This window comes from Sebastes fasciatus, chromosome 9, assembly GCF_043250625.1.
Source record: "Sebastes fasciatus isolate fSebFas1 chromosome 9, fSebFas1.pri, whole genome shotgun sequence".
In the NCBI taxonomy this organism is placed as follows: domain Eukaryota; kingdom Metazoa; phylum Chordata; class Actinopteri; order Perciformes; family Sebastidae; genus Sebastes; species Sebastes fasciatus.
The window spans coordinates 4,688,126-4,704,130 of NC_133803.1; the positions used below are offsets into that span (position 1 = coordinate 4,688,126).

The 16,005-nt window shown below is 44.2% G+C and overlaps 1 protein-coding gene across 4 annotated transcripts in view; it reads right to left on the reverse strand.

Moving 5' to 3' along the window:
• Positions 1-16,005, reverse strand: part of LOC141773667 (echinoderm microtubule-associated protein-like 6) — a 512,018-nt gene that overhangs the window by 41,596 nt on the left and 454,417 nt on the right. The window lies entirely within an intron of this gene.

Sequence of the window (16,005 nt, forward strand, 5' to 3'; positions counted from 1 at the left end):
TGTATTAATGCGTTAAAGAAATTAGTGGCGTTTTTGCGTTAACGCGTTAACTTTGACAGCCCTGGTAATTTGACCAACAATAACTCCCGTTTCTGCTCATGTTGATGCTGAGTTTCACGTCACTGTTCCTTTACTGCCATTCAAATCACTAAGATAACTGAATATTCAAATTCAACATCGTTTTAAGCACATTTTGGTATCGCGAAACAATTCCGAAATGTTGGTCGTATTTGTAGCTCACATGCCCGCACGCATACGCGCAGAGTTACAGGTTGCCGAGGGGCCAGTGCAGGAGGTTTTCACATCCTGTTCCTCAGTGACTTGTTGCGATGTGGGTGGGAGTCGTGTACACGTTTATGTGTGTGAGCATGACGGCCTGAGCACTCGCTGTTTGTGTGTGTGTGTGTGTGTGTGTGAGAGAGAGAGAACTCACTGTGTGCTTTCTCCTGATATATCTGCTCCGCCGGTTGAGGTGTAGGCTGCATTTGAGAAGAAATGTGCAGCAGCTTGTTGAGATCCAACCCCCTGCAACACACACACACCATCAGCCTCATCCTAAAGCTCCTCAAGTACAGTTTTCCAGTAAAGAAATCAGCTTTAGCTAATATATATCAGCTCAGTAAACCTGCTTGTACAGATGCTTTGAAAGCCCCTGCACTCAGAGGCCAAGGAGCAGCGTTCATTAGGCCCCAGATGGTCTCTCCAGTAAGCCCCCCGACGCACACTCACGCGATAAGCTCACGCCTAATCTTTATGACATTGTCTGATGAACGCTTAATATTGGTTTAAGAAACTTTTAAATGTTTCAGTTTTGGTGTCCATTTCAGGCAGAGTTTAATCAGTAACGAGTAACCTTATGTGTCTTTAATTGGATGACATTTATGTCACATTTGAAGGCGAGAAATTATTTGTAATATATACAGTGTATATATATATATATATATGCCAATCGATTAAAATATTTAATCACAATTAATCGCACAATTGCCCATAGTTAATGCGATTAATCGCAAATTAATTGTACTTTTTTGTATCTGTTCAAAATGTACATTAAAGGGAGATTTGTCAAGTATTTAATACTCTTATCAACATGGGAGTGGACAAATATGCTGCTTTATGCAAATATATGTTTATATTTATTATTGGAAATCAATTAACAACACAAAACAATGACAAATATTGTCCAGAAACCCTCACAGGTACTGCATTTAGCATAAAGAATATGCTCAAATCATAACATGGCAAACTGCAGCCCAACAGGCAACAACAGCTGTCAGTGTGTCAGTGTGCTGACTTGACTATGACTTGCCCCAAACTGCATGTGATTATCATAAAGTGGGCACGTCTGTAAAGGGGAGACTCGTGGGTAGCCATAGAACCCATTTACATTCACATATCTGGAGGTCAGAGTTCAAGGGAAATGGCCAATACCAGTTTTTCCTAAAAATGTAGCGTAATTTTTGAGCGTTATTTACCTTATTCCCATACCAATGGATTCCTTAGGTTTTTTTACTTTCATATAATACCAGTATCTTCACTCTAGCTTTAAAACTGAGCAGCTACAACCTAAGAATCACAAGTTAACAAAATTTGTGGCGTTAAAATGAATTTGTGTTAATGTGTTATTATTGAGTTAACTTTGACAGCCCTGTTATACATATATATTTAGATGTCTCCTTTTAAAATTAAAATGAATTATTGTCTTTCAGAAAAAAAAGTCCTCTCAGCGATGCTTTCAATCGTCCTTCCAATCAGACAGCAGACATTGCGAGAACTGCTGCAGAAAACACAGCAGCCCTATCTCTTTGGTCGTGCGCTGCTTGGTGATCATTAATTGCAATCTGCAGTGTTGTAAGTGAACATCTGCTTATAGACAACTGCTCTCTCTCTCTCTCCCTGCGAGGAGGCCGTGCGAGGTTTGCTGTGAATGTAGGTCATTAATTTGTTTCTGTCCTTTGTTTACTTAAGGAAGGGGGACAAAGGGGCAGCTGCGGAACCATTTGGCTGTGCCCAAGGCAGGCCAGCTCAACATGTTGGGAGGCTGAGACCAGCTTGGGCTCCTGTCTGGGGGCCCGGGCCCCTGCACTCTGCTGCTTTTTCGCGTGAGGGAGCGGCCTCTGCCAAGCTGCCAGGGAGCGCTCCCCGTACCAGGAGACGGAGGACGGGGTGGGGGGGGGGAGATAAAGAGAAGAGTGTCATGTGGACTCCAAGCGTCCTGATGTTTGGCCATCTTTTCAAACCAGTTTCCAGCTCGCGTCTCTAAACTGACATCTGTAGGTTTGGCTGAGGAAACAAAACTTTGTTGCAACTTCCAAAAACCAGCTCAAGACAGCTGTTTCCATCGAAAAGCTTTAAGGAATACAGGACACATATGTTGATGCAGCTTCTTGTAACTCTTTCTGTGTGTGATGTGTGAAAAAAATAAAGAGTCAAGGATTTTATGTTGCACCCGAGAATTATTATTTTTTTTTCAGCCTGGATTTTCTTGTGCATAAAAATATGTAGCTGGTCACATGTACAGTAACAGTAACAACAAAGCTCGGTCACAACAAACAGGATTCCAGCTTTTAGCCTTGACGAGACGGCCTCCGCTAACTGCGTTCGTTCGGAGCTCGCACGCCACCGACGGCTGGAGAAAAGCCTTCTGTATCCTTTTCATGTCGGAGACTTGTTGATTCTCCGTGAAAAAAAAAAGGAAACACTCCCAGGCCAGGTCTAGCCGTGGAGGAGAGAAAGAGGAAAGCAGGGACGAACATGTGTATGTATGTGTATGTGTGTGTGTATGTGTGTGTGTGTGTGTGTGTGTGTGTGTGTGTGCGTGTGCGCAAGTGATCGAGGATTGTCTGCATATTTAAAAGAGCCCCTTTGTCAGGCACTCAGCACAGCAGGACAGAAGGCAAGCAACAAGCGGCCCGCCTGCGAGCAGACAATACAGTGGCACTACACTGGCTGTGGAGGGAAGGAGGGAGGGAGGGCTGGAGGGGGGGAGAAGGATATTTTTTTGGGAAAATCGGGGGGCACAGTGTCCCAGCAAGCCATCCATCCGTCCAGCCATCCAGCGCAACCTCCTCCCCCTCCAGGAAACAAAAGGCCACGCAACTCGAACTTGAATATCTGTGTGTCTCTGTGAGAGGGGGGCCCCAAATAATAATTACCCATAACCCCCCCGCCCCCACCACCACCACCACCTCTTCAACCCCCCTGCACACACCCCGCCCTTCACACACACACACATACATACGTATATCAACGTACACTCATAAGAAAAACTCAGTGTCATTCAGCAATTCACACACTTGCAAGAACGCACACGCACAAAGTACGCCGGTTTATAACGCACACACGCACGCACACGCATGCATGCACACACACCTACACACACGCACGCACACACACACACACACACACACACACACACACACACACACACACACACATGCACACACACACAGACAAAGGCCTCCAGCTGGTCTGTCTTTAGGGCTGGGCTACGATGGGATTAAACAGTACTTGTCCTTTGTGTGATTCTTGTATGGAAGGAGAGCAGCCATGAACTCTAAGAGAGAGAAAGAAGAGAGAACAGGATGAAGATGCATAAATCTTTCGACCTGAAGGGTTCATTTGAAGAAGATGCGTCCGCGATAAACGGACAAATGAATTGGATTTAAGGCTAAAGCAACAATGACGCCCTGCATGCAGAAAGAAATGCAACCTCTTTTCATCCCATCCTCTCCCAGCTGTGTGTGTGTGTGTGTGTGTGTGTGTGTGTGTGTGTGTGTGTGTGTGTGTGTGTGTGCCAGATAAGGGGCATTACCAGGGCGTGTTCGGGGTGTTGTTGGAAACTGCTGGCACCGGGACACATGTGCACGACTCAGCACTTTATCATCGCCATGGTGACCTGACGGGGGTCACGCAGGGAGGGGGTCCTTTAATGTCACCAACTCAGCTGTCTGCTGTGTAGATGTTAACTGCGTTACTGTATGTGTGTGTGTGTGTGTGTGTGTGTGTGTGTGTGTGTGTGTGTGTGTGTGTGTGTGTGAGATGTGTGCGCCGGACATCTGCTGCACCTGCCTGCTGAGTTGTACACATGTATGAGTGCACACACACACACACACACACACACACACACACACACACACACACACACACACACACACACACACACACACACACACACAATGCACACATGACAAGCGAGCAGCAGTCAGCCAGCTGTGGTGTTGTGGAAGAGTCAAGTTCATTCTCCCCGTCGTGTCGTTCCTCCTGCTGAAACACAGTGGAGACCTGATGAAAGACACACACACACAGTGTATTCTGGGTAATAGCTCATATACTCCCGTTAGCATCATAAACTGTGCCGTATTTTACCGTTCGCAGTGTAACAAATCACAAAATTCACAGTGTCACAGCGCTGTCAAGAATCAATGCATTTTCAAATCGGCAAAAGTGAGGAGCAGTATGTGTCTCACATCCCTCTGTCACTTTATAATAACCTTTAACTTGATAGAAGTTTAAGATTTGAAACTTTGGAGTGAAACATGGGAGTTTCTCAGCAGCATGTATTTTTACAGTTTATGAAAACAATGAGACGTGGTATCACCTCTTTTCAACATCTGAACAATAAGACTTTAAACAACATACAAATATCATGCTATCATAATCCAAAAGACAAACAAATTCAGATTCAATCTAATAATCGATCCTAAAATGAAACAAACTTAACATGTAAATGGCATGGAACACAAACAAGACGTGTGATTAACACTGAAGGACGGCTCAGGATAAAAACACTCCGATACCATAATGTTCGTCGATACGATGCATATATGATATAATAGTGAGACACTAGGGGTTGGGGGGGGGGGAATCGTTACAGCATAGTATCGCAATATTTTGAATGGCAATATTGTATCGATACACGGACGTCAAATATCAATCTATAATTATATAAACTATTAACCTCTTAACAATCCGACCGTCCGACGGCGGGCCCGGCCGCTGTTCTGTCTTTCAGAGGTTGTAGTGAGCTGAGTCAGTCTTAGTCTTGAGTGAAGATACCAGCATCATATGACTAGAAAACCTAAAGAATCCATTGGTACCAACCATGTCATACAAGCTTATCGAGAGGGAGGTTAAATAACACTACGAAGTTGCGCAAAATTTTGGTGAGGAAAAACTTTCACGGCCATTTTCAAAGGGGTTCCTTGACCTCTGACCTCAAGATATGTGAATGTAAATGGGTTCTATGGGTACCCACGAGTCTCCCCTTTACAGACACGCCCACTTTATGATAATCACATGCAATTTGGGGCAAGTCATAGTCAAGTCAGCACACTGACACACTGACAGCTGTTGTTGCCTGTTGGGCTGCAGTTTAACATGTTATGAATTGAGCATATTTTTAATGTATTTTTTTACAGTACCTGTGAGGGTTTCTGGACAATATTTGTCATTGTTTTGTGTTGTTAATTGATTTCCAATAATAAATATATACATACATTTGCATAAAGCAGCATATTTGCCCACTACCATGTTGATAAGTATAAATAAATAGTTGACAAATCTCCCTTTAAGGTACATTTTGAGGAGATAAAAAAATGTACGATTAATTTGCGATAAATTGAGATTAAATATTTGAATCGATTGACAGCTTTAAAGCTTCAGTAGGCAGTATATTTTTGACATCATTGGGCAAAAAATCCATAATAACCTTTCAGCATATTGTAATTCAGGTGTTCTGAGAGAAAACTAGACTTCTGTTCCTCCTCATGGCTCTGTTTTCAGGCTTTAGAAAATCTAGCCCGTGACGGGAGACTTTGACCAATCACAGGTCATTTCAGAGAGAGAGCGTTCCTATTGGCTGTGCTCCGGTCATGTGACCGGAACTTGCCGTTCCTTCAAAAGATTTCACAAACTTTCTCATTTTACAGCTAAACCGTGCACTACAAGATGATTCTGAAAACATTTGAGGAGAGGAATAGACATTAAGGTAACATAATATTGATTCATATTTGATCAGCGCTGCCGAGTTTGACCGTTTGGTTGGAGTTCGCGAGTGATTGACAGCCGGCTCTCATAGACAGCTGATTGACAGCGGACCTCAGATCAGCTCTGACTGCTTGTTTTCCTCCGGTATGTAAAATCTTGCAGATGCCGTTAGGAGCACCGGAGGACACAGAGGAACATGATTTTTTTCAGGTTACCTGTTTGGTCGGAGTTTGCGAGTGATTGACAGCCGGCTCTCATGAACAGCAGACCTCAGATCAGCTCTTACTGCTTGTTATCCTCTGGTCTGTCTCTTGCAGATGCTGTTAGGAGCACCGGAGGACACCGGAGACACCGGAGGACACCGGAGGACACCGGAGGACACCGGAGGACACCGGAGGACACAGAGGCACATGATTTTTTTCAGGTTACCTGTTTCATGCACTACCGTCAGGATATAGCGAACGTTTTAAGTATCATGACAATATCGCATCGTGGGGCCTCTGGTGATTCCCTCTCCTATGAGACATGACACAATATGGTGCAATAACATCATTTTTGGATGAGGGACCCAAAGACGAGCGAGACAAGTTTACTACTCAGATTAAGATCCCTTAACGTATGTTAACCAGTCAAACCAAATTCAATTCAAATTTTGCTCAATATTAACATAGAAGTGAAGCTGCAACAGTCGGGTGCTCTTTTCTAAGTGCTGTGCATGTACGGAGACTTTCGTACCTCAGGTAACGTTGACTCCACTGACTTGCAATTTTGCAAAGATGATCTCAATGTCTACCGTAGGACAACTTTGTTGAATTCTGACCTTCTGAAAGCACTAATCGGACTCAGCATATTGAACGATCATCTAAGCCCGCCAACGCAGAAATTGATCGCAAAAGCAGAAAATCAATTTATGCGAACAATATGTGGAAACATGTCCGCCGCGCCATCTATTTCTCTATTTATCATATGGTCGACGTTTTCTTGACACGAGGAAAAGACATCGAAAACACTCCTGACAGTGTGCAAGAGAGGAGTTATCTGGCGCACATGCATGCATGCGTGCAGTTCTGGTGTGTATTGTGTGTGTGTGTGTGTGTGTGTGTGTGTGTGTGTGTGTGTGTGTGCGTGTGTGTGTATCGTGTGTGTTCTCTCACCCTGTGTTGCCAACCTCTCCGCTCCCTCCCAGCTCTGGCCAGGCACGACCCATCTGTCACATTCCTCCTTCCATCCCTTCTTCCATCCCTCCCCCCATCCGCCGCATCCATCCCTCCCTCTGCGTACCCATCCTTCTTTTCCATCCCTCCTGTTTCTCTATCTGTCTCCATCCCTCCATCTCCCTCCGCCCTCCCTCACTCACCCTCACCCTGCTCCCTCTTCTTCTTTTTCCCGCTCCTTCCTGCAAACTCCTCGTCTCTGTTCTTTTTCATCTCAAGAAGTTCCCCTCGCTCATCCTCCTTTCACTGCTTTCCTTCCACCCCTCTCTCTCTCTCTCTCACTGTTTTTATTGTCTGTGTCAGCTCTTGTGTGCCTCTAGATGGCCAGGCTTAAAGTGATGAGAACAACAACATGTGGCCACTCCAGCTTGTGTAATAATAACAATTGTCATCATCAAAAGATAACACAATCAGGCCCAAGAGCTTTTTTCCATTGCAGCCCCAGCTACTTGAGGCCAACGTGGGACCCTGCAGGCCCATGTAGAGCCCTAAGGCCCAGTGTTACTGCTCCATGCTGAAACAAACTGATCCAATCTGGGCTAGAGAGACAGGGGTCCTGCCTAGGGAGCTGGCACTGTCTCCGTGTATGTGTGTGTGAGTATAGTGTAGCATCAGGGGTGTAGCCCGGGGTGTACTGGCATGGCTGTGCATTGGATTATTGAAGGCAGCTTGGGACCATCTGTATGGTGGTGGGGAAGAAGTGGAGAAGGAGGAGAGGAGGCTAGAAGAGCGAAAACGAGATGTCAGAAGAGATGCTGCCTTTTCTTTTTGCATCTTTGATTCTTTTTTGCTTCTGAGCAAACACATTCAACAGAACTGAAATAAGCAGCCTCGGTTTCATCAACATGGATGAACTGTACGCTGTCAGGTCTGCTCCTTTCATGGAGGACAGTGGTACCCAAATAGGACGCCGGGACCCCCTTAAAGTGGGCAGGGACAGGAAGAAAGGAACAGGATAGGAAAACAGAGAAAACATAGTTCTGCTACACTAAACCACATTCTTCTGATACGCTAGTGTGGCTCTCAGGGTGAAACATATTCTCATACGACAACATATTCCTCCATTTTTGTTTGTTTTTCTTTGAATGTCCAGCAACACGTGTCAATTTCCGCTTGTTACATGCACACAGTCTTTTCAAAATAAACTTCCATCTTCACAGGAAACAACTTGGTCAGGTTTAGGCAAGAAAGCTATTAGTTAAGCTTAGGAAAATATAGATTTAATTAGGATTAGGCAAGAAAACTACTTCGTTAGGTTTAGGAAAAGATCGTGGTTTTGCATAAGAATGAAATAAAAGTGGTGTTACTTCAGTACGTAACTTCCGTGACAAATTAATCAACGTTGACTTCTGGTTTCACACGAATGCCTGTCTCCTGGGCGAAAGTCCGGTATTTTTTGACCCACCCATCCACCCCGAACCTCCTCCCTACGCGGCGTTCGCCGCTCTTTATAGTTCCTGGTTCACAATTACGTTAAGTACACAAATTTATAATCTTTTGGAATATACACAAATTACAGTGCAGTACTTTTCGCAGGTATAGCTACGAACAGTGCATGAGAGCAGCCTGTGAGGTGGCAATGTCGGTCGCACGATCGGCCCACAACTTTGGTTCAAACTGAAATATCTCGACAACTATTGGATGGACTTCCATGAAATTTGGTGCAAATATCCATAGTAACCAGAGGATGAATCCCACTGACTCTGGTGATCCCCTGACTTTCCCCTCTAGCGTCACCAGCAGCTCAACATTTTAACCTATCCAGTGAAATATCTCAACATTTATTGGATGAATTGGCACAACATTTTGCACAGACATTCCATCCTAATGACTAATGACCAAATTCACAATTAAATGTGGTCCAGACATTAAAGCTGAAGTAGGCGAGATTGGAGCAAATATGATTAAAAACGTTATTTTTATAAAACGGTCGCTGTATCATGACTGTAGTACATGAAACAGGTAACCTGAAAAAAATCATGTTCCTCTGTGTCCTCCGGTGCTCCTAACGGCATCTGCAAGATTTTACATACCGGAGGAAAACAAGCAGTAAGAGCTGATCTGAGGTCCGCTGTCAATCAGCTGTCTATGAGAGCCGGCTGTCAATCACTCGCGAACTCCGACCAAACGGTCAAACTAGGCAGCGCTGATCAAATATGAATCAATATTATGTTACGTTAATGCCTATTTCTCTCCTCAAATGTTTTCAGAATCATCTTGTAGTGCACGGTTTAGCTGTAAAATTAGAAAGTTTGTGACGCCTACACCATTGTGAAATCTGGTGAAGGACTGCCAAGTTCCGGTCACATGACCGGAGCACAGCCAATAGGAACACTCTCTCAATGAAATGACCTGTGATTGGTCAAAGTCTCCCGTCACGGGCTAGATTTTCTAAAGCCTGAAAACAGAGCCATGAGGAGGAGCAGAAGTCTAGTTTTCTCTCAGAACACTTGAATTACAATATGCTGAAAGGTTATTATGGAATTTTTGCCCAATGATGCCAAAAATATACTGCCTACTGCCACTTTAATGTCCAACACAGGACGGAGTCTTCCACAAGCTGGGAGCTTGACAGCTGTGATTAATAACAATAGCAATGTTCGTTGTTTACGTTCATAATGATAATTTTGGGGGCGTGGCTTTGGAGGGAGGCCTGAAGGGACGGACTGTCAGTGCTGCCGACTTGGAGACTTTCTCTCTAGATTTAGGGACTTTTGGAGCCGGTGCTGCTAGCTGCTTTCATGGAAAAGAGTTGGCAACACTGCCCTGGGTTTTTAGGTTGGATCATTTTTTAAATCTAGCATACTCTTGTTAGTTTCTCAACATTACCAACCCTAGCTTTAACTTTTCATTTTGTGCTCACATCAAGTCAAAATTTCCATTTGCTGCACTTTGTTTAGTGCTAATTTGCAAATGTTAGCAAGCTAAACATGGTTATACCAGCAAAACTAACTCAAAGCACCACTGCTGTAGGTAGAGACTGCATCATTTCAAGGGTTCACTGGGCAAAAAGGATGGGAACCAGTGTAGGATCTACTTCAAATGGAGTGGAAGTTTCTGAGCTTCAGCAGTGCATTTACACCAAAGAGTCTCAACAGCGTGACACAATCAGTAAACATGATTAGATGTGATGCATGTGAGTCTGTGGGGAAATTCTCACACACGAAGGTCAGAGGTCAGGGTCAGCCACAAAACAGCTTGTGAGAATTCAACGTTTTTCATCGTCTCGAGGGATGTTCGGATCTGTCTTCCTCTTTCCTGATAAATCTGGTAAACAAATCTGAATGATTTTGTTTTAGAAAGTTAATAAATGATGTTCTTACAATAACTACAGTGACTAAGAAACAGTATTTGTTGTTCAACAGCCATGACTTATCCGATGCAAATCAGTTCAATAGTATTGCGCAGATACCGATCCAGTGCATGGGATCATTGTGTTGCTAACCGTCACAATGGTTTGCATGCGGGCTTCCCCTTAAACAGAAAGTCCCTGAGGTAACCCAAGGAATCATCTTGATGACCCATTTTCTTTCCTCTGACATCGAAGCAATTATACTGAATCAGGACATGTGCTGGTGAAGGAAACATGCAGTATAAAGCTTTCACTCCACTTACACACAGTCCTTACTTATCCTGTGAAGAGCTTGGAGCATTTTCCGGCACACATCAAATGAGAGGTGGGTACAACCTGGACAGGTCGCCAGTCTATCACAGACAATCAACCATTCACACTCTGTGGTTTCCAGTTCATCTAACCTGCATGTCTATAGGAGGAAACCGGAGCACAAGGACAACATGCAAACTCGATATGGGATACAATGATCAAACTTTCTCTCCCCTGATACCAAGTCCGTTACCAACTCAGATTAATTCCCAGTACCGAACAACAGTGCTGTCTTTTCCCCAAATGTATAATCCCTGTTCCTCACCGCGTGGAATTTATTGTGATTATTTTTATGTAAGGTAACATGAAGCCAGAGAATGCTGTGGCACAAAAGACAGAGTTGACGGCCCACTGTGATGTAATGACTTAAGCTGGAGATATACTTGCTTTTTAACGTTTTCACTTCAAAGTTAAAGGGATAGTTTGGGTGTTTTGAAGTGGGGTTGTACGAGGTACTTATCCATAGTAGGTGTATTACTTAGAGTAGGTGGGAGAAAACAGACAGGAGTACCGACACCAGAGCAAAGCAATACAGTGCAGCAGAAAAAACTTATTTTAGGCTCCTAAAATAAAAAAATATTATAAAATATATATATTTTTACCACTTTATCTTGCCGTCAGGCGGCCCTTTCCTTCTCCTTCCTGACGGGGAACTGAACTGAAAGTGAAACTTATCAGTGCTCTCTACAAAGCCAGCAGGCTCGGATGACAAAAACAGTATAAATACATTTCAATTTCAGTTCAATTCGCCGTCGGAAAATATTCTAAATATAGCGTACACTTAAACGCATATCCATTTCCTTAGGTGAGCCTTTCTTTTAGGTGGCTAAAATACGTTTTCCTGCCGTCCCTGTCCGCAGCACTGTATTGCTTTGCTGCGGCGTTGGTACTCCTGTCTGCTTCTCCAAGCTTGGAGCACACCAACCATCATCTACTGTAAGTAATACACCTACTATAGATAAGTACCTCATACAACCCCACTTCAAAACACCCAAACTATCCTTTAAATGTTGCAGGATACATGAAGCAGCGTCATGCGCACGTTCAAGTTAAAAGCAAGTATATTTCTTTGGCCTTAATGACCGTGACTTTACTATATATCTCTAATAATCCTGATTTTCCATATTGTAACTTCACCTTTTTGGTGTATTCTGTATACACATCATCTATCGCATGTCTGTGCTGAAAGAGGGGCGGGGGGTGGGGGGCGATTATCTGAATCGAGGGTCTAAAGCCTTGATTATACTTTCCACGTCCGTGAGGGTCCGCGCAAATTTCGTCCTCAGATGGAAGGTCCCAGGAACAGCGCCGGGCGTTGAAGCAAATTTTCGTAGTGGCATAACGGCGGTACTAAGACTTCCGTGTCCGTCACGTGACTCCATTGGACCCAGAAAAACCTTTTTCCCATAGACTTACATTGGGAAAGAAACATCTCTAACTCAGCAGATAATTTTTTTTGAGGTGAATCAATTTCCCAGTATGAACACTTGAATAGCCCTCATTTGAATCATTAGGTCCTAAAAGTTGTAAAATGCACTAATAGCTGAATCCAGAGTTATTTCCTTTCCTCCGTTCATGTGAATGAGACCCAGACCGAGGCTGGAGCGAGGCCTGGGAGGAGAAGTTAAAGGAAACTTTTTCTGGGTATTTTATCACATGGAAGTCGAGCCATTTTTGCTTCATACGCCGCTGAGCAACTTTCATAGGAATAAACGGGAGCCTCCAACGCTGTATCCAGTTCTCTTTATACATCCATGGGGTGTTGAACGCATAGGCTCTGTGCAGACATCCGCCCGAAGCCAATTTGTTGTGGCCGCTACAAGTGGTAGCATAGCGATCTACTGCGCATGTGTGCGTCCTCCGTGTGGACGGTATAAACAGTCTGTTCGGGAGTAGGCCTATAATCGAGACTTAAGAGGGTGTCGTAGAGGGTGTCGTATGCTGTACAGATTGTAGCCCCTTGAAGCAAATTTGTAATATTTTTGGGCTATATGAAATTGACTTGACTTGACACCGACAAAGGAGCTATTCACTGTGGATCGGTCACGTCACGGGCCAATACCAGACCCGCTTAATAAGGTCAGCATCGGCGTCAATACCGCTATCGTAGGCTGTGTCGGACCGATGCATCTTCAAAATGCTTTAAGTGGACAGAAGAGCAGCATGTTGTCGGAAAAGCTTTTACTGTAAATCTAAAAAAATTAAAAAAGCACTGCTGCTGCTGCTTCACCAAGTTTTTACTCATATCAACCTGAACATTCCCTAAAAGTTTGAGCTCCTCTACCTCGTGCACAGGAAGCACTTTGGATGAACAAAGGTGTGGATCAACATTTAAAAACTCAACAGCTGTGTGTGTGCGTGTGACATGTATGGTTGTGTGTGTGTGTGTGTGTGCATATAGTAGGTCCTCCAGAAGGTCTTCTCAAGCAGGCAGACAGGCTGGGAAGCAGCTGTGGTTGTAACTCTCTTTCTCACACACAAACCCAGGAACCCACACGTGCACGCGCACTCTCTCTCTCACACACACACACACACACACAAAACACAAGCTGTTGTTGCTTAACGACTGGGGCTGCTCCGGAGCACATCTGCACTGTGCATTATCATTAGCTCTCTCCCGCATCCACAGGATCGCTGACAAAGTGAACAATACCGACAATCACCCCCATCAGCTGCGGCCATATGGGCGCCATCCATAGCCGTAGACCCCCCCCACCACCACCAACACCACCACCCTCCCTCCTCTGGCTGGCTGGGTGGGTGGAGGGGAGGGGAGGGTGAGGGGTAGAGTTGGTGGTGTTGGGGTGATGGTGGTGGTGGTGGTGGTGGTGGTGGGGGGGGGGGGGGGGGGGGGGGGGGGGGGGGAGCATAGCAGCAATCGTGCCAGCATCTGTTTGCTCACTCGGCCATTTTTGAAGATGAGTCGGCCGAGCCGGCGATGAAGAAAGTTTATTTTTCGCTGTTATCACAACAATCCTGATGTGTGTGTTGTCTTTTTTTTCTTCTAATTATCTCCCTTTCCCCCACCCATCTCATTTGTTACTCCTCCCTCTAGATCTACCTCTCTATCTCCACCTTTTCCTCTGCTCCTCTCCCTCACCCTCCCTCCCTCCCCTGGACAGTTAAATGCATTGCCAGGTACGGCTCCTGTCGGCTGCGTCTTGTAATTGCCACCACCTTAATCCTCCGTCCTAATGGACTGGGAGGAGGAGGAGGACGAGGACGGGGAAGGAGATATGTGTGTGTTTGTGATGGGGGAGTCAGCCCAGATGGCACAACAAGGTGCGCTCCACCACTCTTCTGCTAGATCCCCAAATCTCTCCCTTCCTGTGGCCCTCTCTCTCTCTCTCTCTCTCTCTCTCTCTCTGTCTTTTCTCCCTCCTGGACTTTGAACCCAGCTGGCGGAGGTGTTTTTTCTGGGATCAGCAGCAGAATCCTTCACTGCTGTTCTAATTATCTTTCAACTCCAAACCCCCCAACTGCATATCATTCTTTTATATCCACAATCCTCTCGAACTTCTTTCTCCTCTCTTTGCATTTCTTTCTCTCTCTGATGGATCATAAGCGGGAGCTTCAGTCGCTCCTTGGAGATTTTTTTTTTTGGAAAAACAGACACTTCACACACGCATGTGTCACCTTGAGATTAGCATTTGTTGACGCATAGTTTTAGCCTATTGGCGTTTTCGGCTGTTGTTCTTGTGTAGAACGTGAAAATGTTGACTACAGGTGTAGCCGTTGATTGATTCTTCTTTTTGTTCAGCTATTTGCTCCACCTCTGCTGTGCAGTTGCTTCAAACCCAGCAGGAATTATTTGGAAATACTTGCAGCAAACTAGCAGTACAGAATCAGAGGAGATCATAAATCCACAAAGACTATAATACACACATAAATAAATTCTATAATACACACATACTTGATGAGCCAACTTGGAAAAAGTTAGTGTATGTGGACTTACAGTAAGATTATTTTGTCTAATCAGGAAGTAGGTTTCTACATTTATTCAACATGTAAAAATGAACGTGTAAACTTTTTACTGTAACTGGTGAGGTGAAATCCTGTTTAAAGCTGCAGTCGGTAACTTTGAGCAAATATGATAAAAAGTTATTTTTCTAAAACGGTCACTATATCCTGACAGTAATGCATGAGACAGATAATATGTGAAAAAAGATCATGTTCCTCTGTGTCCTCCAGTGCTCCTAAAGGAATTTGCGAGATTTCAACGTGCCCGAAAGAAAACCCTGGCCACCGTGTTGAAAAACAGTCGAGCCAAAATCAAACACCGCCCACCAGCCGGGTCACAAACTTTCTCTTTTTACAGCTAAACAGTACACTACAAGATGATTCTAGAAACACTTGAGGAGAGAAATAGACATTACAGTAACAGAATATTGATTCATTGAGATTGTGAGTTTTGTGAGCAGTGATTGACAGCTGCCCAGAGACAGCTCGGCTCTGATTGGTTGTTTTCCTTTAGGAGCACCGGAGGACAACAAAGAAACATGATTTTTTTTCATATATTATCTGTTTCATGCACTACTCTCAGGATATAGTGAGCGTTTTATAAAAATTACTTTTTATCTTATTTGCTCAAAGTTAGGGACTGCAGCTTTAAAGCAGTATTATTAATCAACTTGTTTGAGCACCCTGGGCAGCGGAACAAGCTGTAAAAACCTTATAAAGTTGATATGGTGAACGTGTTAGCTAACAGTTGTCTATATATATATACAACACTTATAATACTGAAGCTATTACCTCCGCCAAGGCCGAAGGCCTAGGAAAGAGGTTATGTTTTCACCGGTGTTGGTTTGTTGGTTTGGAGGATTACTCCAAAAGTCCGCCCATGTATTTGAATTAAATATGGGGGCGCAATCGTACTCGGGCAGCTTGGCGGAGGTCTGCGCTCTCCGAGTGCCATTCTAGTTGAATATTTTTCTCCAATACAAAATCACCAAAATAATGCAAAATCATATTTTTCCAAACTAGGTGTTGTATTATAATCAGAAAGAGGCCATTGATGTGTGGAGAAATTTTGATGGTACTACACATAAGACTGAAGTTATTGAATATTTTTATAACATCTCTTTTCGGCGTTGCACTTTGTAGACGGTCCCTGATCCCTCGTCTCATAGGGGAACTGAA